The following is a 20,193-nucleotide window of genomic DNA, read 5'->3' on the forward strand; positions in this document are numbered from 1 at the left end:
TCTTTCACATAAATGGTAGAAGTAAGAAGTACCAACAGTTTCCATCATTAAGATGTACACCTGGGAAACAAAAAATGTTCTTTAGACAAAGCACTACTTAGGAGCACAAAGTCATTTGCACAATGAAGGATGCTGCGATGGGTTAAAGCTGTTTGCTAGCATACGAAATTATCAGCTGTCAGAAACAGTACATTAATTGTTTCTGATACCCTGGTGTTTTTTTTTTTTCTTTATAGAATCAATACCCAAATCCTTCGAGGTTTTTTAAAAAAAATGTTTCTTTGAAACTGGTAATGAGTACTTCCTAGAAATATGTACTAGCTCTCTGGAACTACAGTATGAATAGCAATAAAAATAGGGTCTGGCAAAATCACTCTTGAGTGCTATTGGACTTTTCCTCTGTGTAGAAGATGAAAGTAAAAGAAGTCTATGGATTTACTGTATCACATTTTTTCTATCAGATTTAAGGTAGTGTATTTTCTGCCAACATTTTCAACATATGGAATTCATGTTATAAAGTTAATGATCTTAGTGACATAAAACTAAGTGCTATGGAAAACAAAAGCAGAATTCTTACAGAACCTTCTAGTTGTAAATGTACATCAAGTTGTGCAAATCTGAGTTGTAAACATTGTAGCTTATTGCCCACACAATTTAGTTCCTCACTAAAAAGATGTCACTGGGAGAATTCTGTATCCCTATCTTTTATAGCAATATTAAAAAAAAATCCCAGCAAGTATAAAAAAAATCTACTGTGTAGACAAAGGAAATTTTGATAGCTTTCTTGCTACCACCTTTGGTAAGAGAAAGTACATTCAATGGCTTTCATGTGTCCAACATATGCATCTTGTTTTGTTGCTTTTCTTCATGTCTCCTTTAAACCTGGGACAGAAAACCAGTGGCAACAACAGAAACATCAATAAACAACTAAAGATGTCAAAGTATTTTTTAAACTTTTTGAAATGTCTACAAAGTGGGTAACCTTCCACTGTGGAGGAACAGCATAAGACAGAATGCTTTTACTGATATTCCTGTATAAGGAGAACACTCTGACACAGTGGACAGTTTTTTGTGTACTACTGACCTCAGGAGCTGTGCTGTTGGGAAATTTTAACTTGTCGTAGGGTTGCTTAAACCCAAAGGGTCAAAAGATGGTGACCAAATACAAAGCAGTCCACTTGCACTTCACTTTGGGATTTTAGCAATAGGACAAAAGCTCGAGCTCATTAAAAGTCAAGAGGAACCCAGCAAGCCAAGCTGACAGAGTCAGTTTTTGGTAGAAATAAGAGAGGCCTTAGAAAAGGCCTTCCAAAAGGCCATCAGAAAGCCAAAATTTTAAGAGCATCTTTATAGAAGGTGATATAACCTATAATAGGAGGTTTCTGGAACAGTATAATACTGGCTTCAGCAACAAAAGCCATAAGGTGATAAAATAAATGGACAGCTGTAATTTTGAAATAATTAAATGAAATAAAAGTTGATAGCCAGGAACTGTCAGAAAGCAATTTAAAACAAAAATTAAAAACACAGTCATTACACATAAAGAGAGGCAAAATGTTTACGAGTGACAGGAAGCATCATTAATTATAACTACCTCAATTAGCTTCTTAGGAACATCAACTATATGATTGTAATAAAGAATTTCCAATAAAGTAACATCCTCTCTCTAGCCAAGCTTCCTGTGCGCTCCTAGGATGGCAACTAACGTGCACCCACTAGGTGCCAGTCTGTAATGTGGGAAAAGTTCTTCCTAGCCTATAAAAACATGCTTTGGCTGAAATCCAACACAGAGTGGGAAACTTAGCCATAAGAAACAAGAAAAACAAACCCCAGAAAAAGGCAGGTGGAGGCAAAGAAAATAGATATAAAAGGGAGTCTGGATGAAGCAATTTAAACTCTTTCCAGCCTAATTATGGTGTGCCCCTTCAGCTTATGGACAGTCCAGTCATACCATAGTGATGGAAGGTCTCTTAAGCCTTTCCACACTTCCCTCCTCCACACATGAAGCTCCCAGTAAGAAGATGCTGTACCCTCTCGCAGATCTATGGCCCCAGGTGCATCTCTTCCTGAAAAAATCCCGAGAAGTAAGAAGTAGGGTGTATTTGCCAAAACTCTGACCCACGGTTGACATTTTCCCATAGTAAAGGAGAAAAAGACCACATTCATGCATCAAGCTATAGAAGCAGTGCACCAGTAAAACATTAAGGGTTGAAGTTGGAGCTGAACACATGCAAGTGGTAGTACAGGTTTTCCCATTGCCAACATGCCTACGTGCTGCAAGTCAGACCATTCATAACAAGAAATTCACATTCCTAGCTCTTACCCTCTATCATGATGTATATGCCTCCAGGAAAGCCGTAACCATGGTTTCAGCTAGGGTGAGGATGTCCTCTGTGAAGCTATGAGGCCTCTGGGAGATGAGACCTCTCTGACTAAACGGCTGCAGCACCATGCAGCTGCATGGAGGCCAGGATGAGGAGCACAGTTATTAAATAATCCCAGCAAAGTGTGCTCCCACAGCATGGAAAATGACAGGATGAGCAATGCTGTTTTCCCATTTTCCACTTCATTATCATTTTCTTCTTGTTATTTACAAAAAGGAAAGTATGATTTAACTTGAACATGAGAGCAACACTGATGTGGAAAAAGGAAATTTTATACTAGACAAAAAGTTGAAAAGAGCCTCAAGCCACAGTAACAGCCAGTTCTCTTGGGCCTGGAGGAAACAAAAATATTTGAGTTCTTGGTGTAAATATTCATCACGAATAAAGAGTACCCCAAAGGTGGGTGCAGAGAGTCGGTGTGCTGTGGTTGAACTCCAGTGTTTCACAGCACTGTTGTTTCTGCATCACCCAACAGCACTGCTGTGCCTCAAAACTGCATGCGAGCGTGCGTGCGTGGGTGTGCACACATCGCCCGCAGCAGGAACCAGCTTCACACACCAACAAAGCTTTGAAATTCCTTACCAGTGCCTTAGACTATGTCACTGAATCATTAAGAGTGATAATCACAATAAGAGATTGATTTATAAACTTGATAAAATTAATATTTGATTTACTTTAAAACTTGATTTATATATGCTTGGGTACTCAAAAATGAAAGCTAATCTGACGCACCTCAAAGGCCTCATGAACTTCGGGAGGCACAGCACAGAAGTAATTTTGACCCCCACTGCCTGAGCTAGCATTGCATGTGTAATTCTTATTTGACACGGTTACCTAAAAAAACTACAACAAGTGTCAAAGTTGTAAATGTTACAATTACTAAGTTAATGCTACTGATAAAAAAATATATCCCTGAATGCTATAGATTTTCTACAGAAGCCTAGCTAATTCCTGTTACTCAAAGTAGCGGATAACATTTTTGTTACTCCTTGCTTGTGAAAATTTCAATAAAATGAAGTATTAAGTTCATCTAATTCAGACATTCATGAGTGAAAACCAATTATTTAAAATTAAGATGACTTTTCATAATCCAGAAAAGCCAAAATGCATCACCAGGATCATAGACAGAAAAACAGACTCTATGAATAGACTGGAATAATGAACTTCAGACTGGGAATGCAGATATGATATAGAGAAGTGATATGATAAAGATATATAAGTAAACTTTAGAGTTAAATTGTATCAACCACTTCTTTTCATTCTTTTTAATAACACAAGGGCAAGTGGTCATTACATGAAAAAGAAAAATTAAGGAAAATAAATTCCTTTTCAAATGGTGCTTAATTAGGCTGTGAACTTTATTGGCACAAGTTATTGTGGAGAGCAAGAGCTCAGCATTACTCATAAAGGGACTGGGCAGAAAATCATCTGATACTATCCAATTTAAATGGGATATAAACTATCCTATTGAAAAACATAAGACATCCCTGCTTCATTGGATGTTTCAGAATATCTTGTCTCTACAGGCAAGTTATTCCATAACTATTTGTGATGAAGTCTCTTGTACATTCATTTGAGAATGATAAGACAGTTTAAGACAGGGTACTGGACTAGACTGATTACCTTAATTAATTCTGACAACTTCTAAGGAGTCAAATACTACACTTACTTACATTTAATACAAACCTGATGAAGCATTAGATTGCAAAGGGTGCAAATTGGCTTAGTACGCCAGAGGTGTTAACACTGGAGTGTTCATATTAAAAGTAAATGGAGTATACTCTTAAAGGCAGCATTTCAACATTTGTTGAACTAATTACACCTACAGATTTTTCTTTAGAGCCTTTCTTAAGATCAGAATCTTCACAACTTTTTTACTACCATAGACTTTTTTTTTGTTTATTTGGGTTTTTTTTGTTTTGTTTTTTAATGGACACATGGTAAGTGACTTTATTTTCCTCCTACTTTTTTTTAAAGGAAGTTATGATGATTCTCTTCCGAGATATTTGATATTCAAGTTTATAGACTTCAGAGAGACACCTAGATTAATCTGCGTACCATCTCAGTTAACAGCTGAGGTGAGTCACATGTTAGGAGAATTATTTCTTTCTTATACTGAGAAATAAGAAGGATTTTAATAGTTAAAGAAGGTTAACTGATAAAACTTCTTTAAAAAATTAGATCACATGAGGTGCGTTGTTCAAAACATCTTCAAATAGTGTGCTTTAAGGAAACAGTAAGCTTGATTTGATTTAGATATTTTTTAAAAATTCATTAAAAAATCCCCATGTTATAGATAATCTTACCTTCGTTTATGTTTTTAAATAAAACATTAACAGACTGACATTTTGATTGGTAGCACACCTTACTTTGAAAAATCTTGAAATATCTTTATTGCTTATTATGATACAAAGTCATTGTACTCTAACCACATAATACCTAAGTGTAGGGTCATACTTCTGCTGGGTAAGATACACAGTTAGTAGAGAGAAATAATTTCTTTGAGTATAATTCAATTAGTATGAAACTTAAATGGCTATCTTGAGGACTTGATTTCTACTCAAGGAGGAAGCAATTGCACTCTTAATCTTGGTGCCCACATGTACATAGATGGGATGAAGGTGGGACTAGGTGTCTGAAGAGAGGCAATGAACCCTGCCTCTCACAGATCCTTGTGGAGTTCAGCATTTGTATCCCATTTAAAATCAAATTCATATCTGTGTCCAGGTGGCTGTAGCCCTTCACCAACAACAATAATCTTTCCCATATGCTTTACTAAAAAAAAAAAATGGTCTAAGTATCACAGAGTAATGGGAACTGGTAGAACGGAAAGATGACTGCTGTGCGCTTTTATTTTCGTGAACATACACTGGTGATTACCGTAAACGCTGCATTCGTCCTGTAAAACTTTCTGTGTGTCTCAGGAGTTTTGAGCACTGCCTGAAAGATAGTGAAATATGAACGTAAGCCTTCTTCCAGACCCTTCCTAAGGAAATTCCTAAAAAGGACAGAGGAGATTTTCTAGAGGACCTGGGTTCACCAAAATCACAGAGGTGCAACTCTAGGTTCACTTGGGTTCATTCCAGACCTGCAAATGGTGGAGATGTAGTTCAGTGATATCCAAGTAACTTGTACACAAATTGGCACGGTGACGATCTCTCTGCACTCACCTGGTGCAACACATGAGCTTGCAAGACCCGGTGCGCCATGTCTGCTGAATTATCTGCCGATTTGGGAATCTCACTGCAGCCTTAGAGGGTTGAAGAGGAGTTTCAAAGGTTCCTGGGAAACGGTACAACTCAGAGTCGTGCTCTGCAATCCAGGAAGAGCTCCAAGGGATGTTGCTGCTATGAGAAGGAGATAGCTGGCGTCAGAGAAGGATTTATCCTACATGATACGCCTTTGTGAGTAGTTTTAATTATTTTTTTTTTCGTAGGGAAAAACAGTCTCATGTGAATGAAAAAAAAAAAGGAATGCGAGTTCCACATGGTGACTGGGTAAAGCACTTCTTGCATACAGTGTCAGAATTAAATCTAGGCCCCTCTTTTTCCATCATTCTCTATAAAAACTGAGGTAGGTAATTACCCTGTCACAGCTGAAACATGCCCACACTAACACCATGACACCGGCGAACATTTAAGAGCTTCATCTTGTCCAGAGATGACAGACACCCAGCGTGTCATGAAAAATGGAAATGGGCACCGAAATCCATGCACGCTGAGATGAGTGAACTGTAAGGTTCTGAAGCTCTCCAGCACTTTCTGGGAGCTTCCTTCCAGAAGCACGGTGTTTTTTGTGAGTGAGTCCTTAAATGCAATTTGGGGAAATGTTTTACTGGAATAAAAGAAGGCTTTTTTCTTCTTCCCCTTTTAGTTTTATCTCTAAGGAGAATAAAAACAATCCAGGAAAACTGATAGCCATAATTTATTTTATGATTTTATGAGGGCCAGTATTTAAAAAAGAGACAAGCAGCCTATTTGACATGTTTATAGGAAGAAATACAGCCTAAAACGTAGTTTGTCACACAAAGTATTCCTTGGTAGGTTAGATAAATAGTTTGCGAAGAATATTGAACATGAATATGCCAAAAGCAATGAAAGTTACTGTGAAAGCAATGATATTGTACAAGGTATAACCTACAGTTACACTACAGAAGACCTACAGTACTGTACGTGTACGGATTTGTGCAAAGCTGCCAGGTTTTGCTTCACTGAATTTCTGTAGCAAAACCAGAAAATCTTGCCTGTAGGGCCAGGACTCTTAAACATGGAGACATAAGTATACAAATGCCTGAAAGGTGCAAACACTGTAGAGTGAAAAGAATTATTTAGGAATACAGACATATCTTTGAATACGGAAGAACAAAATAGGGACAGGGAAAATGGTCTCAGTGTAAAGTACTTTCCAGCAACATACTTTCCACTCTAGAAGAGACACCAAAAGAGTGGCAGCTATATTACTTGTAAAATTTTGGTGATGCACAATGACTGCACTGTTAGTGAGGTTGACTAGAATAAATGAAGGCTGCTCGCAAGACTCACGCCAAGTATTGGTAATGATTACAGACTAAACGGAATATCAGGTGACTTTGGTGAATTTCTGTGCTAGTGATCACACAGTCAGTCACACAGCAGGTCTCAGCATAGGAAACTTAATTTCTCTTTACAGTGTGCACGGTATCTTGCCTTCTAGCATTTACCGAGAGATGAATATTTCTGGCATAGATGCTGCAAGTGAATCTATGAAAGTTCAGTACTTGCCACAATTTGAAGTACAAATCTTGTTTTCTGACAAAGCTGGCAGTCTCAAAGGCTGGGGCCAAAGGTCACTAAGCCTATTTTGTTAGAAAACGCAATATGAACTGTAACTCCAGAAAGAGGAGAATAAAGTTCTAAGCGTGTGTTACATGACACATTAAGTGACAACAAAAATTTCTTGTCCTAAGGAACAATCTAATGCTAGGAGTTGTTTAGAGCTTCTTTTTCCTAAACAGACCAAGAATATAAAATACTTTTATGCACAAAACGAAAGAAGAAACAAATTTCTTTTCATGACCTATGCAACTGAAAAACACCTCATTCAGGCATCCATTTTGAGCCTATGAGCTCTGGATTTTTACAGTAGCAGGCCTCCATGATGAAACAGAGACATACACAGATTTAACGGTGTGTTATTGGGGTTGAAGAACTGTTATTTTCTCAGCCAAAAAAACAGACCACCATCACTACTCTTTTACTCCTATCTTTTGGATGTTTCTGGGGACACTGGAAATGTTCATAAGGCATCTGGTATATACATTACTGAGCTCTGCTGTATGTATCTATATCCATGGCCTCAACAAACAGTAGCACCACAGAACATAAGCAGTATTTGCGCTATCAAAGCTGTTCTCAGCCCTCTGAAATTATTTACTGCAAATAGAAATATCTCTGAGCACAGGTTCCATTCTGTTTAATGTTATCTGTGACATGTAAGTCAATGGTGTTCATCCTGTCCCCACTTGGCATGCATGCACAGATAAGAAAACCACCGAAGCTAGGAAGAATTGATTTTTTTTTTTTCTCCCCCAAGAAAGGCTGGTTCTGTTCTTCCTATAAAATACATTAAGCAAATTGGCTTTTGCACCAGATCAAGTCAGTAATCCATGGAAGGAACAGTGCTCAAAGACATCAATGAAATCATTGTGCTGCAGCCTGTGGATATTGTGCTGCCTCTCTTTCTGGTACCAATCTCCTGGGTTGAATTGGAACCTGTATGAGCTCTCTCCATTATCCCCAGCTGTCATCTGACCTAAGGACTGTGATTCCTGGTTCATAGGCAGATGGACTCCTAAAAAAAAAAGATTCTCATTTTCTATATTAACGAGTTGAGTGACCTGGGAATAAACAATGGGACCTTCCAGTTCTTCCAACAGACGTAACAGCATGAGATACGGAGGGGGTGATAAAAATGACTGTCACTTTCCTCTATGAACCCAAGCATATCCAAGTATGATCTCAATATTCCCAAAAGGCTGTAGTAGGAACTGGATTTTTATTTCAGTGACACTAGATCCAATTCTTTACCCTACACCTATGTTTGAGGAAATAATTTAGGGCCATATCCAAAAACACAAATTGGGTTCCAAAAATGCTAAAGTGAAACCAAATTACCTAAGTCATGCAAGCGCTGTCGTTCAACAGGAGCACTTCAAATTTGCATACTCCTTCCTTTGGCTGAGCTGTGCCTTAGCATATACCCAGAACAGCATCATTCCTGGCATGGCAAAGTAGCTCACCACCCATCTTGTCAGGATCCCAGCTTAGGAGTCAGAAAAAAAGACATCTTGTCCTTCCGAAAAACCCTTAGATAGTTTATCCGAGAAACATTTTCAGAGAAAATCTAACACACCCACAGGCTCCTATGGACCCCAAGCTACAAGCAAAACTTTATGCATGAATATGCCTCACTGATTTTACTAAGGTGTTTCATATACATATATGAAGTGAAGTGTGAAGGTACATCAGAGATCAGATTTAGAGCTGTCAAACACTTTTATAAACTTCCCAGTTACCAGCCTCTGGCTTACTGCTCAAACACCGCTGAGTTATGCAGACACAGGAAATTCAATGCATCCTGGACACACTGGATTCTCACTTCTCCACAAATTAACAGTGCCTGAGTACCAGGTCCGGTGCAGTGTCAGATCCCTGCGGTACACACCTTGCCATTGATATGTTCACATAAGGTCCCTTCAATGTCCAGCACAAACCAGTCTCCCCGGACGTGTGTAATTCAGTTCACACATGTACAGCAGGTCTCGAATGTTCTAGATATGTCAGAGCTATTACTCAGTTTATTTATATACGCAATGCAATTGTTACCTGAGGGTGATTGAAGTTGACAGCAACCCTTCCCCGGCTAGAGGAGAGGCTCGAGCTGAAAGCACGAGCTGTGAAAAGACAAGTCGGAGGCTTGTAGCCCTGCAAACTCTCATGGTAGACAGGTGAGTCAGTCAAACATCAACACACTCACCCAAAGGAAAAATTATCAGTTTAAATGAGACTAATGAAACTGGATTAAAGCTCAATATATGCATGTGAAAAGAGGTATTCCCTTGAAAGGTGCAGCAAGTATTATTTTGTTATTTTAAGCATTCTGGTCATAGCCAAAGCCAAGGCCCTGATCTGGGAGGAAGGGCACAGGCAGTAAGTGACAGTGTGTTCCCTGAGGGGCTTACAGGCTAAGGAGGCAGGGCCGGGGACAGAAGAAAGGAAGAATTGTTATCCACATTTTACAAACAGAGCACGGAAATACAGAGAGATTAAATGATTGGCTCAAGGTCACACAGGGTGTCCAGGGCAGAGCCCTGGAAATTAATCCAGATCTCAAGGTGCACCTTGCTGTCTGCCACCCAGACAGGTTTAATTCATAAAGAATAATAAAAAAATAATAATTAAGAACTAGCCAGTTCCCAACAAGACTCTTGCAAGCTTTCAATCTAACATTTCCAACTGGCTTCTCAGTCTAGCAGCTAAAATTTCATTACATCTTTGAAAACATAACCGTAACTGTTTTGACTCATGCTATAATATGCCTACCGCCAAAAGCAATCCCTAACGCTGTAATATTTTGCTCCATTAGAGGTGCCATACTGCCAGCGAGCAGCGACCTTACTGAATAAAACTGCAACCATTGAACAGTCTCTTCTCTGTGTCTGTGTGTCTTTTGGCCTAAATAAAGTAAATACACAGCATTAAGGGCCTGATCCTACTCCCACTTAAGTCAATGGCAAAATTCCCGTTGACTCCAATGGAAGAAGCAGCCAGCCCTAACAGAACTGATGATTTTTTTTTTTCTTTAAATTACTGGCAGGTTAATTCATGTACAATTTGCAGCACCAAGATGTTGGTCGAGAAACTGAGTATCCATGCGTAATTTTAAAATAATGAAGATGGAATCAATTTCATTACTGTACTGACACTGTACAAAGATGTACACTACAATAAATCCTATATTAAGACATGAAAACAGGCCTTCCCTAGGCAACGCTAAAAGGAACAAAAAGGATTTTGGATATGGAAAGTAGATGGTAAAGCATGTTCTAATATCTCGTGATATAGGTAATAAATCCCAATATAAGTGTTTAAATTCTTCACATTTTACCACAGTTCATACACACACACACAAAAAAACCACCACCATTGAAATAAACCATGTATGAATCATGGATAAAATGTTGTCTTTGAATATATATTTGATTTCTATTGCCATTAGAGTATTCTGCCCTTGCATCCTTGCATAAAATTTGGATCTCACTGTTGCTTTCATTTAATTTGCTACATCCAAGTAGTCCTTAAAGATATTTTGTTTATGAAGATATATTTAGAGTTCATCTATTTAGATATTATTTATTTCAGTTCCCAAGCCAAATCGCACCTTCTTTCCCCGCTTTTTCTTTATCGTCTTTTCCTCCGTGATTCCTGGCAGAGATCATGAGCTCATCATACTTTTTCTTTCCATTTGGTTTATGATATTTATCTTGGGCTGCGAGTGCACTTGGTGCCACATAGAACTTGTAGACTGTGACTCCATTTTGGCAGGACACTTCCAGTATCGGATTGTCGAAAATTTCTCCCAACACTATTTAAAATATTTTTAGCTGAAATAAATATCAACAGAACACACAGCCACTGTGTGGACTCTGAACTCTCTTCTTTTCCTAGATAACCTCAGATGGTAGCTAGACTAACAGTTGCTAACAATACTAATCTCCTGTGTGGTTTAGTGACAAACATAACTCTTTTGATAATATGAAAGCGTAGCAGAACTGAATTTTGCAAACTTGAAAGACAGGACACAGTGCTGGTCTAAGCAGGCTCAAGTATGCTACTCCACCCTAAAACCAGAAAGAGTATTAGATCTAGACAGAGCTAAGCAACGATGAACAACGCTCCAGCAGTTACCCCATCAGGGTGAGAGGAAGCAGAACACATAATACAACTCTGAGGAATAAAGTCCTGTCAGACATTGTCTTCCATGGAAGAGATAAAACTTGTGATAAAGACCTGAGTGCCAGGAACAACAGCGTAAAATATTGGTTTGGTTCATAATTCAAAGTTGCGGTTGTGCAACAACCGGAGCTGATGGCACCTGAGCCTGGGGTAGCAAAAATATTTGAGTTCAAGTGGTTGTCTCCTGCAGGAAATCAAAGTACTTGCTCCAGCACAGATGCTGAACATGAGTGGCTAATAAATTAGGCTGTGCCTTCTTGGCTGTAGGCTGTTGGTCTCCACCATTTGCAGAGAAGGTTCTGCAGCATTGCCTATCATATAATCTTATTGTAAAATAATAGTTCCAAGACAGTCAGTGAAGAGGAAAAAGTGAAAACAGGTATTTATGCCTGCAAGGACTGGCAGGTCTGTCAAACAGAGAGGGACAGTCAAATACATTTCTCCCTAAGAATCACATGCAACCAGAAGAATTTGCTCTGTTCAGATTACGGAAAGAAAGGCTAAGCCTGTGCAGATCCAGACAATGTTATTTAGAAACAGGAAAGGAGATAAACACCATATATGGAAAAGTGGTTTTTTTTTTTTTTTAAAACTAACAGATAATGGTGGCACAAGCAAAAATTAGTGTAAACGATTTCTGGGCAAGAAGAGAAAACAGAATATTTCTAATTATCAAAGGAGTAAGGTAATGAATAACTTTTCAGCAGTGGTCGTGGGTCAGGAGAAAAAAATTCAAACACATAGGACTGAGCACAGGCAGCACACACTTAGGGCTGTACTCAATAGGTAACTAGGACTTACCCACCCTATTTTTTGGAAGAGAATGGATTTAGCCATATGGACATAGGCCTGGACATAGATTTTTTCTGCACAACAAAGTATATTATCATATTTTGAAGGTATAAGTAAGTTCCCATTCAATAAATTCCAAATATACAAGGTTTCTGGAAGAAGCAAGCAAAGAATTATTTTAATCATTGTAACAATAGATATAGTTCACACCTATGAAAAAATGAGGTACTTAGTAGAGTTTTTTGCTGCAATCAAAGAAAGATTAATATCTTTGAGAGAACCTAATTCTTTCAAGAAACCCAGTTCGTAGACTCACTCCCAAGTTGCTGTTCTGACTGAATTAAACATCTGTACAGAAAGCAGGAATCTAGGTTTTTTAAGAGAGCAACAACATTTCTTTGATCAATAGCAAAACACAAAAGGCTGTGTACTTCAATTTGCACGTAAGTTTTGGAAATTATTGTAGTTTGTGATTGCTGATAGGATGCTAGTGTCTTCACACTATATTAAGTATTATATGTTTGTGACATGGAAATTCTATCAAAAAGAAATTAAAAATTTACCTGTATTCTAGTGAAAACATGGTAAAATCTAGAACACACATCTGCTTTTAAAATTGCAATTAGCTAAGGAATATATTAATGTAAAAATCCAACTTATCATGATTTTAAAATGCCCTTTTTTTTTTTTTTTTTTTTAACTCGTATGTCAAAGGAGAATGCTGTCTTTGTGAGCTGCTGTTGTGGAACAGAAATCACAGCTGAAGCTTTGCTCCTCCTATATCTCCAAAGAAGTCCACAGCCTTAAGAGTTCAGCTGCATCTGGAATAGCAGCATCTTCGTGTCAAAGTCCAAGACAAACACACACTTAATGAACCTTCAGTCTCCCCAGGCTCCGTTCTCAGTGCCTGTCTTCCAGGTCAGACCTCAGCTGAAACGGCCAATTTGGACTCTCACCAGCAGGCTCTTGGTTAGAAATCAACTTAGCCACCTGCAAAAGGCCTGGCCTCCCCTGGGGAGGCTCTGGAAGGTCACAGTCCTAAGTCAGCATTAGTATCCTTATCGTTTCAGATAAGCTTAATATTTCCCTTCACACCAGACACCTAGCCATGTGCAGTGAGCTTGCTATATCTGACTGTAAGCACGCAAGAGATTGCATATATCCATACATCTGTCAGAGAAAGAATGAACCAAAACTTCCTTCCTACCTAACACAGTGAACATGTATTTACTTTCAATCGTTTTTAATTCAGAGAGAAACAAACCTAATTTCCCTGAACTTTGAGGGACTATAAGGTTTCAGCAAGATCAAAAGCTCGACTCGAATATTAACATGTCAAAAAATATTTTTATAAACTCACTCATGTCCACATTCCAGAATGATAGAATGATTTCAGAAAAAGAAATTCAGGTAGAAGATAGTCATACTCAGGTAATTAATACCTGTGATGGGAAACTGGTCTATTTTTATCTGAGGCTGCTTTAGCTATATTCTTCACAAAACTCTTATTTCCTCCACATGAGGGAGATTTCCAACCAGTCTCACACTGTTCTCAGTAGATCAGCCCTTTCCTTTTTCTTTTTTTTTTTTTTTTAATAAAAGCAGTCCCATTAATTTCAGATAGGATTTAGTGTACTGTATTGTGAGCAGCAGGGCTGGCTCACTGTGGCCCCTGACGGGCACAAATACAGCAAGCTGTTCCTGCGTTCAAACACACCGCAAGCTCTGGGCTGCTTCCCCGGCCCAAAGCCCTTCCCCAAAGCCTGCTGGCTCCAACACAAAATGCCTTGAAGAATCTCTATGCAAAATGCGTGAGCCGTCCTCGGACGACACCATCCCCATTAGAGAATAATGACCATTCTCTAATAATGAATAATGACCATTCTCTAATTTTCATTAGAAAAAATATGACCACACTCCCCAGCTGCGGCAGGCAAAGGCTTTCTCTTATAGATTTTTCCTCTGGCCTCAGGTATCTCAAGGTCTTGAAGCTGGGATGCTATAAAAGTACCAAATGGGATTGGAGACCCTCTCCAACTCACAACCCCAGACCTCGAGCTCCTGTTGCTCTTTATTAGAACAAAGAGTGGTTGTTTCTTCATTTCCCTGCCCTGTCCTCATTTGAGCATAGCTTCTGGGGGATAGCAATGTAGAAATCTGTGGTGTTGGCACGTAGGAGCTGAAATGGTGAAGTTAGTCAGGGCAGCACTACTTACAGCATGTATTCTACCAGAACATCAAATGCCCAAGAAAGTTTATTAAGAAGTGCAACGGATCCGGAGCCGGGGTAGGTAGATGGAGTTCCTAAAGATCACTCTGATTGATAGAGTTAAGCATTTTTGGTCTTCCTAACATAGACAAGTACCTTTTTGTATTTCGACTGTGTTTTACTGCTGGAGTCCTCAGAATTAAATAGTTAATAATAACCCCTTAACCTCCACGCAAAAAAAACCCAACAAAAAGTCTGGGAAAAATTTGAGAGTTTATGGAAGCAGGCTGTTATAAAAGTATTACTTATGTTTTAAAGCTGTAGGTTTTTTTAATTTTTCCAAAGACATCAGATGTCTTTAAAAAGCGAAGCAAGTCTGTTTTTCAGTCAGAGTTAATAAAACGCGAACTGAGACACAAAGGGGTCACAGGTGACACAGCCACCAGGGGCAAGACAGCAAATAGGAGTTTGTAATGATATAGGTGCCCCGTCCCTGAGACTATGGTGCTTCACCTTCACATGCAACCATTTGTTTAAACCTTCAAGTGTTACAATATATGAAGGAAGAAAAAGGCATTGCTCAGTTTTCTTTTCCTTTTATTTTGTATTTCTAATAAGTAGTGTGAGTCAGCCCTGCTGAATGTTGTGTTAAGCGCAAAAAGAATTACTGTAAAGTAATTTAATCAGGCCACATCCCTTACAGGATAAACCCCAATTCTTTTCAAAGCGTGAGTAAGAGGAATAAGACTTTTCCAGCCTTTTTTCTGCTGTCCTCAAAGGGGTTAAAGAAGCCTAATACAAAGGAGTTAAGCAATGCCTGAAACAGGATAATAAATGTGACACTCTCCGACTATCAGTAGCAAATATTTGAGCTTATCAAATAACGGAGGAAGTAGTTTAGTTACAAATAAACCAATCTCTCATAAAACAAGTCTTCACACAAGGTAATTTCATTGAACTGGAGACAGCTAAAGGCCACTGGCGGGCAGGACTCCCGCTCCGTGTGCACTCCCTAACGGCCCGCGTGATTAATGGGGCAGCCGGCAGGGAGGCCGAGCCCGGGGACGCCGCCGGGGGACGAGGGAGCTGGGCTTCATATCAGCGGAGCGGCAATAAATAAAGCATCGCAGAGCTGGTGCGAGGAAGTGACTCATCCTCCTGGAACACAGCGGGATTTGTGCTCTCCCCCGGCCATCACCCTCCCCCTCGCCCCCTTTTTCCTCTGCCGCAGAGACCAGCGTGTCCCAGAGACTATAGTAGATGTCACCGCTTGGCACTGGCTGTGCAAAGAGAGGACAAATATGTGGGTGTGATGTGGATCTGGGACGATAGCCTTAAAGCCGCAGTGCTTGCTGTTGGGGGAGCATCTGGGCTGAGGCAAGCTTAGCGAAACACGTTTCAAAGGCCAGCTTCTTCGCAGGAGGTACTTGGATGCTCCTTCTCCTTCCCTCTGCACCTGAGCAATGCAGAGGGCGAGTATGGCAACTTTGGTAAACAGGAACAGACTTTCCTTCCAAAAGTTATGTAAAAACACGAGCAAATAAGACAGAGGGGAACTGAAGCAAAAAGAGGTGGAACTGAAGCAGAAGGAGTTGCAACATGCCCATGGCTAGGCTGGGCTTTAAGGTGGGGTTTCACCACCCAGTTAGCATCGATCGAACCATGCGGTGCTGTCAGCAGGGCTGAGCCACACTCCCCTCTCTCCACGAGCTCCCACCCCCTCCCCAGCAGCTCCTTCTCAAGGAAAATGGCCCCATGTCTGCACAACCATCAAAGGAAGCACAAGGCTATTTTAGGAAGGAGAACAGGATTGTTCCTCTGATGGTAGTGTACCTATAGTGTCATTTCTAGGTTGGACTACAATTTTCTCCACCATAAGAGTATGTTTCCTCACCATAATAGTGCAGAAAAACCGCTCATACATCAAACGTATTAATTTTCTGCCTCTGACTAAGCAGCAAGAGGCCCTGATGGGTATCAATAATGAAACTTATTTTTCCTCTTTTTGTTTTTCAGGCCTAACATGGCTCTTATTTACTACATCATTCATAATACAGTAATTATGCACACATCTTTTTTTAAACTCCACATGCTCCTATGTAAACATGTGAAAAACATTTGCAAAAGATAACAGAGACTGATAGTCTTATTTCAGAATGCAATGAAAACTTAGAAAGCATTATAATATAGAAAATAATATAGAAAATCAGACATGCTAGTATTTGAAAGTGTAGTATGCTGTTATTCGAGACTGTAGTATGCTGTTATTCATGTGTATATATCATATCAGTGAATCTTTTTCTGCATTAATAAATATGGACAGGTATATTTGTAGACATCTAAGTGAAAATATATAAGTATAAAAGCAGATTCAAAACAGACCATGTAACTACTGTAGTTTTTGAAGTTGACTTTGTCCCCATCTCTGCCATCTTTGGCTTGGCTATTAATTACAACACTGTGTGGAAAAGTCCATTAGCACCTAAATGTGCAGTCCTGAACGTGGGCTTATCTCTGCTAGCTAAAAGTCAAACAATATACAAACACTTCTGGAAGTTAATGTAAGTGCATCACCTGACACAGCATGAAATCACCTGGTCAGCTATTGTTTTCTCTACTTTTGCCATCTCTAGAGCAAAACAAACTTTTGTGCCTTTTAAAATAGTTTTGAATGATACCAATGATTAACTTTAGTGGCCTCATTAGTGCAAACTGTGACTTCCAGGGGCAAAAGCACTTTCAAGAGGCTGCAGTCAAAAGATACTTTGTCAGCACTCTCTTAGCTGCCAGGACCACAGGGGTGTCTGGAGGTCCAATCTCGTTGCTGCAGGCGGATTTTGCTGGGGCGTCCCCATTCCCCATCTGCCTGTCTCACCCCCATGCCCAAAGCAGCTGCTCTTGGCAGGAACTGCTCAATGGGGGACACAGCAACTCTTCAGGAGTGCTGGTTAATGTTAATATACTAGGCTATGAACTGAAGCAGTGGAGGCTTACCTGTCCCATTAAGTGGTCATTGCTCCAGGGTCAAAAAAATTCGGATGGCTGGAACAGACGTAGGATGAGGGATGTGCCTTAGCTCTGGCAACTAAACCCTCTTGCAATCTTAAAGCCTTACATTCAAGAGACCAAAAAGAAACTCTGGTCTATCTTCTGCATAAACACGTCAATAGCTTGGATCCTGAAACAGTCCATGGAGAGTAGTAGAGTTGGTAGCTCTGTATGTTGCAGCTGGTTTGAAGGTGGTAAAAAGAGAGAGTGAAAAATTTGGGTAAACAAATCAGATAAGATAAAAACATGGGACAAGCAAAACAAATCCCTGACACTCCACAGCCTGTCTAGGCCCAGATTCATCTATGTAGATCACCGCCCTTGCTCCTTCATTTGAAAAAATAGAAGTTTCTACGTGAAGGGAAGGATGAACTACTCTATAGACTTACTGGCATTTCCCAGTCTCCCAATCCACACACCATTATTTGGCTTTGCTCCCAACTAAAACTTACACTGTGTCAGTTACAGTTTTTCTAATCCTTCAGTAAACAGCTGAAATACTTCTTAAAAATTCAGTCAAAGCTTGACCTGACACACGTGAGCCTGGGATGTATACTCGCACGAACAAACGCCCCGCGTGTAGAGCAGGTGGGAATGAGAACCGTGTCATCCCTTCAAACGGACATAACGTGAACTGTGTTATCTCCTCTGGGATTCAAAGGAACGGCCTATGACAGAAACAGCCCTCACTTGTGTCCTAGGGATTGAACTTGTATTACAATTCAATGCATAAGGACTGGGAAAGCCAAAACAAAACCCTCCATCCTCTACCCAGCTGACTAAATGGAAACTGCCTGCTCTACAGAGATCGTGCTGAAAGAAAACACGTTTTCTGTTTTTTCCCCCCCTCCCTGAATATTGCTGGTGAAGCAACGCCACAGCACAAGTGTTAACGGATCTCCGAAAGCCCTGGTGCACTTTAGCTAGGGGCGGAGACACGCTGCAGAATAGACACCTGTGCTGCTTTGCCTGGGAAGCTTTTCGATTAGTGTGCTTCCAGCTGCATTTCCTTGAAACTCATTTGGTTTCAGCCCATATCAGAGTCCTTTCGTGGAGCTATTCCTATTCAAAATAAAGTGCTTTAAGAAAAGCACTGAGATGGGGTTTAAAGTAATCCAAAAAGTATGGGTTGGCTTAGAATTTTTGTTAGAGCTAAAAGGGCTAGGATTCAGGACAGAAGGATAACAGAAATTATGCCTCCCTGTACATACTAAGCCTTTTTTGACCTTAGGCATTTACCACAAAGAACAGGAGGTTTCACCACTTCTCGCAGGGTTTACGGTAAAGGAGGTACTTCTTTACTTGCCACTAAGACTTGCTTCATTACAAGATAACACTCAAAATTATGCTGAATTAACTCTCTCTGGGAACGCTGCCTCTCATGACAGCCGTGGTCACTTCTTCGTGTTTTAAATACATTTCTGGAAACACCATTCCATTTATTATCCCAGAAACAGCAGTTGTTTTGAAACATAACTGTTGTTTAAGTAATGATTTTTTTTTTCTAGCATGAAACCAAAAGCACAGATGTAGCTCTTAAAAATCTAAAACATTCATGAACAGTGCTTATCCTGCGAATGATAGCCAGGCGTATGTTCTTAGAGAATTATTTCTCTAAATAACAAGATTGCCAAGGGGCCAAGAAAGAACAATTAAGAAAAATGCCATTGTTCTGGGCACAGAGAGTAGCAGAGGACACATCTAGGCTGCAGAGGCCAGGAGCACTTCCAAGTCCCCACCCCAGGAGCCAGCACTGGCTGCATTCTTCCTCCACAGTGGTCCTCAGCTCAGGCACATTCTCCAGGTCAGTGCTAGGACTACTCTGAGAAGCATCAGGGGTGAGTGTTACGAGGACCTGAAGAGTGCCATGATGTGCCCTTGCTGGTAAGTACAGGCATAGCAAGAGATTTATTATCCAAAAGAGAGTTGTGATCTAAGTAAACAAGTTGGACAATGGGCTGGAGGGAAGAGATGGAATACATACTGAGCGGCGTCATGGTTTGCATAAGTCTTCTCGGTTTAAGGATATTTGGTTGTTAGCTTGTTCATTTTTCTCTAAGAGGGAGCTGCGCTTTCTTAAACTATTCGGGTGGGGTTTTGTTAGATGGCGTTTTACTTAACTGAAAGACAAAGGAAAGAAGGGAAATGGCACAAGAGGAAGAAGCCTGGAACAGAAGTGGAATGAATCCAAAGCAAAGACAGCATGCAGGAAAAGACTACGGCAGGCTCTTGCACATCCTAAGCACCAATGCAAAGTATAACAAGCTGCTTAGGGTGTGGTTAAAAAGATCTAATAGCAGTTCAGAAGCTGTGAGAAGATAGGATGGAATGGACTATTTTGATAAAAGACCCTGGTCCTGTCCCAACACCTTTTATAAAAGTAGCAATAATGTCTTAAAAATGCAAACATATGGATTTTTATTCCATAGCTTTTGTTGAAACCATGCTACTGGAAAAGGTCACCATCAGATTGTGAGGGAAACTGGCAGATCAACTAGAACTTGCATGGCTAAAATGACAAAAACACTACCACTTTATGGAAGAGTTTCACCTGCTCTTGTGTCACATACAGGAGGAACATATAGGCCAAGGGACACTTTTTGGGATGTGCATGCACTTACTACTTTTCCAATCCCTATCCTAGAAAGCAAATCCATTCCTAAAAACTACAAGAGCAAGGCAGGTGCTTACCACAATATCAGATGTATTGAAACAGAGCAACACACAATCCTAGTTCCTGGCAAAGGAAGAGCAGAACGGGCGGCAC

Source organism: Larus michahellis, chromosome 1 (genome assembly GCF_964199755.1).
Source record: "Larus michahellis chromosome 1, bLarMic1.1, whole genome shotgun sequence".
In the NCBI taxonomy this organism is placed as follows: domain Eukaryota; kingdom Metazoa; phylum Chordata; class Aves; order Charadriiformes; family Laridae; genus Larus; species Larus michahellis.